Source organism: Sturnira hondurensis, unplaced genomic scaffold (assembly GCF_014824575.4).
Source record: "Sturnira hondurensis isolate 20B ecotype Veracruz unplaced genomic scaffold, ASM1482457v3 Scaffold0012545, whole genome shotgun sequence".
Classification (NCBI taxonomy): Eukaryota; Metazoa; Chordata; class Mammalia; order Chiroptera; family Phyllostomidae; genus Sturnira; species Sturnira hondurensis.
This window is the reverse complement of record NW_028085176.1, coordinates 114,606-123,116: the sequence shown is the minus strand read 5'-3', so window position 1 is coordinate 123,116 and position 8,511 is coordinate 114,606.

Here is an 8,511-nt window from a genome sequence, read left to right as displayed (position 1 = left end):
CCCCAGGACACACTGTAGCAAGGCAAGGAGCTACAACTCTCCCCAACAGGTATTCAGGCTTAAGGGGATTAGAGCCAGGAAGCACTTCTCCCAGAGAACATGAGGAGTTGGGCTTTCTTAAAGCTGGGGGGTAGGCAAGAGTCCATTGCTCCCTCTTTGTTGCAGCCCCCACTCCAGTCCTTCCATGAAGGCCTCCCAGGCGATCCAATCTGGCTTAGGTTGCCCACCCCCCGCTGTGAGGGGTCTTACCTGTCATTGACTTCTGACCAAGCTTTGGGGGCAGGGAGAGGAAACTGAGGAAGCATTTCTCCCAGAGACTAGATTTGTCTCTTGCAGCTCTCATTCCAGAGGTCATCCCTCCCCCTTAACCACAAGGGGCCGAGATACAATTCCTAAAACCAGGCAGAGCGGTCTACAACACTACACCAGCCAGGGCTTGGGCATCCTTGTTTGTTCCTGATTTTAGAGGGAAAGCTTTCAGTTTTTTGCTACTGAGTGTGATATTGGCTGAAGGTTTTTTGTATATGGCCTTTATTATGTTGAGGTATTCTCTTTCTATTCCTATTTTATTGAGTTTTTAATAATAAATGGTTGTTGTATCTTATCAATGATTTTTCTGCATCTATTGATAAGATCATATGATTTTATCCTTTCTTTTCTTAATATGGTATATTACATTAATTGTTTTCCATAAGTTGAACCAGACTTGTGCTCCTAGAATAAACCCCACTTGATCATGATGTATTATTTTTATACATTGTCATATTCAATTTGTTAGTATTTTGTTTAGGGTTTTTGCATCTGTATTCATCAAAAATATAGGTCTGTAGTTGTTCTTTCTTTTGTGTGTTAATGCTTGCCAGGTTTTGGTATCAGGGTTATGTTGTATTAGGAATAAATGTATTCCTACATTTAGGAAATGTATTAGGAAGTATTGCCTCTTCAATTTTTTATAAAAGTTTGAGAAGAGTAAGTTTTAAATCTCTTTTGGATGTTTGGTAGAATATGCTGGTGAAGCCAGCTGGTCCTGGACTTTTATTGTTTGGGAGGTTTTAGATGTTTGTTTCAATTTCATCACTGTTGATTGGTCTATTTAGATTTTCCAATTCTTTATGATTGAATCCAGGAAGGTTATATATTTCTAGGAACTAAGAATTTGGTGGCATAGAGTCTGTCATAGTAGTTTAGCATAATCCTTTGTTTCTCTATGGCATTGGGGTAACTTCTTTTTCATTTATGATTTTTTTATTCAGTGATCTTTCTTCTTTATGTAGACTAGCCAGGGATCTGTGAACTTTATTAATATTTTTTAAGAACCAGCTCTTTGTTGTATTAATTTGTTGTGTAATCTTTTGGTCTCTATTTCATTCAGCTCTGCTCTAATTTTTATTATTTCTTTTCTTCTGCTGTTTTGGGGTTGCTTTTGTCAAATATTAATTGACCATAAAGATATGGGTTTATTTCTGGGCCCTCTATTCTGTTGCATTGATGTATGTGTCTGTTTCTATACCAGTACCAGACTGTTTTGATTACCATGGCCTTGTAATACAGTTTGATATTAGGTACTGTGATCCCTCCAACTTTGTTCTTCTTTCTCAAGATTCTAGAGGTAATTCATGGTCTTTTTTGGAATATTTGTTCTAGATTTCTTAAGTATGACATTGGTATCTTTTATTGTTCAATTACAGTTGTCTCCATTTTCCCCCATTATGCTCCCCTGCTGTCCCCACCCACCCTCTCCCACATTCAATCCTTCCCCCGAACCCATTGCCCTTTTCCAAGAGTTCTTTTTTTTTAAGATTTTATTTATTTATTTATCTTTAGAGGGGAAGGAGAGAGGGAGAGAAACATCAATGTATGGTTGCCTTTCGTGCATCCCCTGCTGGGAGTTGGCCTGCAGGGAACCGGCCTGCAACCCAGGCATGTGCCCTGACTGGGAATCAAACCGAGATCCTCTGGTTCACAGGCCCGGGCTCAATCCACTGAGCTACGCCAGCCAGGGCTCCATGAGTTCTTTATACATGATTCTTGACTTGACCCTTCCCCTTCTTTCCCCCATTATCCCCCTCCCCCTACTTCTCTGATCACCATCAGTTTGTTCTTTATTTCAATGTCACTGCTTATATTTTGCTTGCTTGTTTGTTTTGTTGATTAGGTTCCACTTATAGGTGAGATCATATGGTATTTGTCTTTCACTGCATGACTTACTTCACTTTGCATAATGCTCTTGAGTTTCATCCATGTTGTCACAAAGAGTAGAAGCTCCTTCTTTCTTTCTGCTACACAGTATTCCATTGTGTAAATGTACCACAGGTACATTCATTTACTGATGGGCACAGGCTGTTACCAGCATTTGACTATTGTAAATCATGCTGCTATGAATGTTGGGGTGCATAAGTTCTTTTGAATTGATGTCTTAGGATTCTTGGGGTAGAGGTTATACCCCAAGAAGCCATTGGTATCTTGATAGGAATTGCATTGAATCTATAGGTTCCTTTGTGTTGTATGGACATGTTAGTGATGTAAGTTTGTACAATCCATGAACACAGTACATGCTTACACTCATTTGCATCTTCCTCAATTTCTTTTTTCACTGTCCTACAATTTTCCAAGCACGAGTCTTTTACCTCCTTGGTTAAATTTATTTCTAAGTTATCTATTTTGTCACAGTAGTAAATGGGATTGTTTTCTTAGTTTCTCTTTCTGCTAGTTCTTTGTTGGTGTATAAAAATTTCATTGATCTGTGAGTATAGACTTTGTGCACCACTACTTTGCCAAGTTCATTTATTAGGTTGAGTAGTTTTTGTTGGAGGTTATATAGTTTTCTATGTACAATATCATGTTGTCTGCAAATAATGAGTTCTACTTCCTTTTTTTCAATTTGGATGCCTTTTATTTCTTCTTCTTGTCTGATCTAATGACTAAGACTTCCAGTACTATATTGAATAAGAGTGGTGAAAGCAAACACCCCTGTCTTGTTCCTGATCTTAAGGGAAATGATTTTAGTTTTTGTACATTGATTATAATTTTGATAAGTAAGTTTTTCGTATGTGGCCTTTATTATATTAGGGTTCTCTTATCCTTGCTCTGATGAGTGTTTTTTCATAATTGGGTGCTGGATTTTATCAAATGCTTTTCACATCTATTGATATGATCATGTGATTTTTATTTTTCATTTTGTTTATTTGATGTATCACATTTATTTATTTGTGAATATTGTACCAACCTTACATCCACAGAGTAAATCCCACTTGATCATGGTATGTGATATTTTTTATGTATTGCTGGATTTGGTTTACTAATATTTTGTTGACAAATGTAGAATCTATGTTCATCAGATATTGGTCTGTAATTTTCTTTCTTTGTTGTATTTTTATCTGGATTCATAATTACAAAATACTGGCCTCTTGAAAGAATTTGGAAGTCTTCCCTTTTCTTGAATTTTTTGGAATAGTTTGAGAAGGATAGTTGTTATTTCATCTTTGAATGATTGGTAAAAATTCACCTATAATACCATCTGGTCCAGAACTTTTGTGTGCCAGGTTTTTTTTGATTACTGAAATGATTTCACTAGTTTTTATCATTCAGGTTTTATGTTTCTTCCTGATTCATTTTTGGAAAATTTTACATTTATAGAAATTTATTCATTTTGCCCAGGTTGTCCAATTTCTTGGCATTTAGTTGTTCATAGTAATTTCTTGCATTCCTTTTTATTTCTGTGGTAATTGTTGTTACCTCTCATTTCTGATTTTATTTATTTAGGTCATTTCTCTTTTTTTCTTGATGGTTGTAGTTAAAAATTTGTCAATTTTGTCTATCTTTTCATAGAAACAGCTCCTGGATGAATTGATCTTTTAAGTTGATTTTTTAGTCTATGTCATTTTTTTCTGCTCTGATGTTGATTATTTCCTTTGTTCTTTGGGATTTGTTATTGTTCTACTTCTTTTAGGTATAAGTTTAGGTTATTTACTTGAGATTTTTAAATCTATTTTAGGTATACCTGTAATGCTATGAAATTCCCTCTCTGGACTGCTTTCACTGTGTCCCATAAGTTTTCTTTTCATGTCTTTATCTGGTTTTGGAATTACAGTAATACTGGCCTTGTAAAAAGAGCTTGGAATTCTTTCTTCTTTTTGAATTTTTTGGCATAATTTGAGAAGGATAGCTGTTAGTTTTGGGTTTTTTTTTTTTTTAATGTTTGGTAAAGTTTGCCTATGAAGACATCTCTTCCAGGACTTTTATTTTGGGAATTTTTTAATTACTCCTTCAATTTCATTAGTTGTTATAAGTCTATACAAGTTTTCTGGTTCTTCCTGATTCAGTTTTGAAAGATTGTTTGTTTCTAGAAATTTGTCTTCTTTGTCCAGGTTTTCCAATTTGTTGGCATATATTTGTTCATAGTATTTTCTTACAATCCTTTGTATTTCTGTGATCTCAGTTACTTCCCCTCTTTCATTTCTAGTTTTATCTGTTTGGGTCCTCTTTTTTTCTTAATAATTCTTATTAGCCCTGGCTGGTGTATCTCAGTGGATTGAGTGCGGGCCTGCAAACCAGAGGATCGCAGTTCGATTCCCAGTCAGGGCACATGCCTGGGTTGCAGGCCAGTTCCCAGCAGGAGACTCATGAGAGGCAACCATACATTGATATTTCTCTCCTTCTCTCCTTCCCTTCCTCTCTAAAGATAAATAAATAAAATCTTAAGAAAATAATAATTCTGGTTAAATGTTCATCAATCTAGTTTATTTTTTCAAAGAATTTGCTCTTGGTTTCATTGATCTTTTGTATTTTTTTTAGTCTATATGTCATTTTATTTCCTACCTATTATTATGTTCTTACTTTTAGTTACCTTAGCTTAGTTTTTTTTTTTTTAGTTCTTTTAGGTGTTGGGTTAGATTGTTTTAGATTTTTCTATCTTCGTGAGGGAGGCATTTATGCTATGAATGTCCCTCGCAAGACTTCTTACTCACTGTGCCAAAGATTTTGGGTTGTTTTGTGTTCATCTTAATTTTTTCCAGCTAGGTTTTGATTTCTCCTTTGATATTATTGGTAACCCATTCATTGTAGTAACATGCTATTTAGCCTCTGTGTGTTTGAATGTTTTTGAGTTTTTTATTGTAGTTGATTTCTAGTTTCAATCCATTGTGATCTGAGAAGATGCATGATAATGATTTCAATCTTCTTGAATTGTTAAGACTTATTTTTGTTCTAACTTTGTGTTCTAGCTTTGAGAATGTTTCATGTGCACTAGAGAAGAATGTATATTCTGTTGCATTGTGATGGGATGTTTTGTAAATATCAATTAAATTCATCCAATATAGTATATAATCTAAGGTTGTTCTTTCCTTGTTAATTTTGTCTAGAGGAACTATCCATTCATTAGAATGGGGTATTAAAATTCTTCATTGTGACTGTACTGCTGTCAATCTCTCCCTTAATGTCAACCAAGAGTTTCATTACAGGTGTTTCTATATTGGTTGCATATATGTTTATAAGGACATATCCTCTTGTTGGATCGATCCCTTTAGTATTATTTAGTTTCCTTCTTTGTCTCTTATAATGACCTTTGTTTTGTTTTTTTGTTTTTTTATAAATACATTTTATTGATTATACCATTACAGTTGTTCTATTCCCCCCCTTCAATCCCCTCCACCCACACCCTCCCTCCCCCACCATTCTCCCCCCCTTAGTTTATAACCACGTGTCTCAAGTTCTTTGGATTCTATATTTCCCCCACTATTCTCACCCTCCCCCCTATCTATTTTCTACCTACCATCTATGCTATTTTCTGTGCCTTCTCCCCCTTCTCCTCCTCCCACCTCCTGTTTCTAACCCTCCATGTGTTCTTCATTTCTATAGTTCCACTCCTGATATAGCTGTCCTCTTGGTTTGCTTTTGTTTTAGGTGTGGTTGTTAATACCTGTGAGTTTGCTGTCCTTTCACTGTTCATATTTTTCATCATCTCTTTCTTATATAAGTCCCTTTAGCATTTCATATAATAAGGGCTTGGTGATGATGAACTCCTTGAACTTGACCTTATCTGAGAAGCACTTTATCTGTCCTTCCATTCTAAATGAAAGTTTTGCTGGATAAAGCAATCTTGGCTGTAGGTCTTTGGATTTCATGACTTGGAATACTTCTTTCCAGCCCCTTCTTGCCTGTAAGGTCTCTTTTGAGAAATCCGCTGACAGTCTGATGGGTACTCCTTTGTAGGTGACTGTCCCCTTATCCCTTGCTGCTTCTAGGATTCTCTCCTTCATTTTGGTCTTGGCTAATGTAATTATGATGTGCCTTGGTGTGTTCCTTCTTGGGTCCAACTTCTTTGGGACTCTCTGAGCTTCCTGGATTTCCTGGAAGTCTATTTCCTTTGCCAGACTGGGGAAGTTCTCCTTTATTATTTGTTCAAATACGTTTTCCACTCATGGCTGTTTCTTTCCCCCTTCTGGTACCCCTATAATCCGGATGTTGGAACGTTTAAAGATGTCCTGGAGGTTCCTAAGCCTCTCCTCATTTTTTTGAATTCTCATTTCTTCATTCCTTTCTGGTGGGATGTTTTGTTCTTCCTTCTGTTCCATTCCATTGATTTGAGTCCCCGTTTCCTTTCCATCACTATTGGTTTCCTGTGCATCTCCCTTCATTTCAATCAGTCCAGCCCTCACACGTTCCTCTAATTTGTAACTTTGTTCCTCTAATTTGTGACTATAATCAACCAGTTCTGTGAGCATCCTGAGAAATAGTGTCCTGAATTGTGCTTCTGAGAGGCTGGCAATTTCTTGGTCGCTTAGAGTTATTGGCTCTGGGACTTTGAGTTCTTCTTGTGCCATCTTTCGGGTTGTTCGTGCCTGTTCCATAGCAGGATCAGAGCCCTAAAGTGTTCACTAGAACAGGGCAACTCAGTCGCTGGGTTGTGACGTTGTATGTGGGGGCGGGGTCAAAGAGGGACAATGGCTCTCACTGGTCTTGCAGTGCAACTAAGTCGCTGGGTTGTGACGCTATATGTGGGTGCGGGGTCAAAAAGGGACTCTGGCATCCCGTCTGCCGCCTGCCGCCCTGGCCCTCACCGGTGCCGAAGGGCAACTAAGTCGCTGAGTTGTGACGCTGTATGTGGGGGCGGGGTCAAAGAGGGACTATGGTGTCCTGTCCGCCGCCTGCCGCCACGGCCCTCACCGGTGCCGCAGTTGCTGCCGTTACCGGGCCCACGCGTTTCGTCCCTCTGCACGTGAGTGTGCCACCGCCGTCAGCCCTCGCCCCCTGGGGCCTGCGTGGTCTGTCTCACTGTGCGCGAATATGCGCCCGTGGTCGGCCCCGCACCCCAACTGGTTCCCGTCTGCCTGCGCGCCTGGGTCGGGGGCGTGTCCTGCCCAACCCTGCTTGCTGCTGGCTCCGCCCCTCTTACCGTCCTGTTGAACGGTTAGATGTAGTCGGACTTCCGTATAATTCAATTTTCTGTGTTTTGGTTGTGTCTTTGTTTCTCCAAACCTTTGTTGTATTCAAACTTGGTTGTGGGAGAAGGCACAGTGTTTCCACCTATGCCTCCATCTTGGCGGAAGTCCTAATGACCTTTGTTTTGAAGTCCATTTTGTCATGTATAAGTATTGCTACCCCAGATTTTTTTTCCATTTATATTTACAAGTAATTTTTTTCATCCCTTCACCTTCAGCCTGTGTGACTCGTTTCTTCTGGAGTAGATCTGTCATAGACAGTAAATATATGGGTCAAGTTCTCTTCTGTATCCAGCTACCTTATGTCTTTGATTGGAGCACATAATCCATTTAAATTTAAGGTTATAATGCTAGGTACTTAATACCATTGTTTTTTATTATACCTATGTTCCTCTCTTTCTCTATTTCTTCTTCTTCTTCTTAAAGTATCCACTTTAACATTCCTTGCAATATTGGTTTTGTGGGGAACAATAGATTTATCAATATATGGTTCTGGGACTATCAGCTAGATGAGTGCAATAAAAATAAGTCCTTGCATCACACCAAAATAAATGGAAAGTTAATATATATCCAGTCTGTCCAGAAAGTATCCAGGTATGCACTGTGGAAAAATAGAGACATTTATGGAAGAAGATAAAAGACACAAGAAACGTTATACATACGGCAGTGCTCCCTCAATCCCCTTCAGAGTAGGTGTTTAGGGACCTCACACAGTTCTCCCAGCATCTCTTTCCACTGTTCAAAACACTCTGCAAAATCTTTTGTTGGAGTCCCCATCAGCTTCCCTGTCATATATTCCTGAATCCCATCAATGGTCTGAAATCTCTTCCCATTAAAAGGTGATTTTAGTTTTGGGAAAAGCTAGAAGTCCTAGGGCACCAAATCTTGGCTGTAAGGAGGCTGAGTCACCTGGGTGTTTCTGATGTGTTGCCAAAAAACTCTGCATGAGACGTGATGCATTAGTAGGTGTGTTGTCCTGATGAAGCTGCTAATCACCAGTTGTCCATAGCTGTGGCTCTTTTCATTGTATTGCATCTTTCAATTGACAACGAACATTGAGACAGTACTCTGT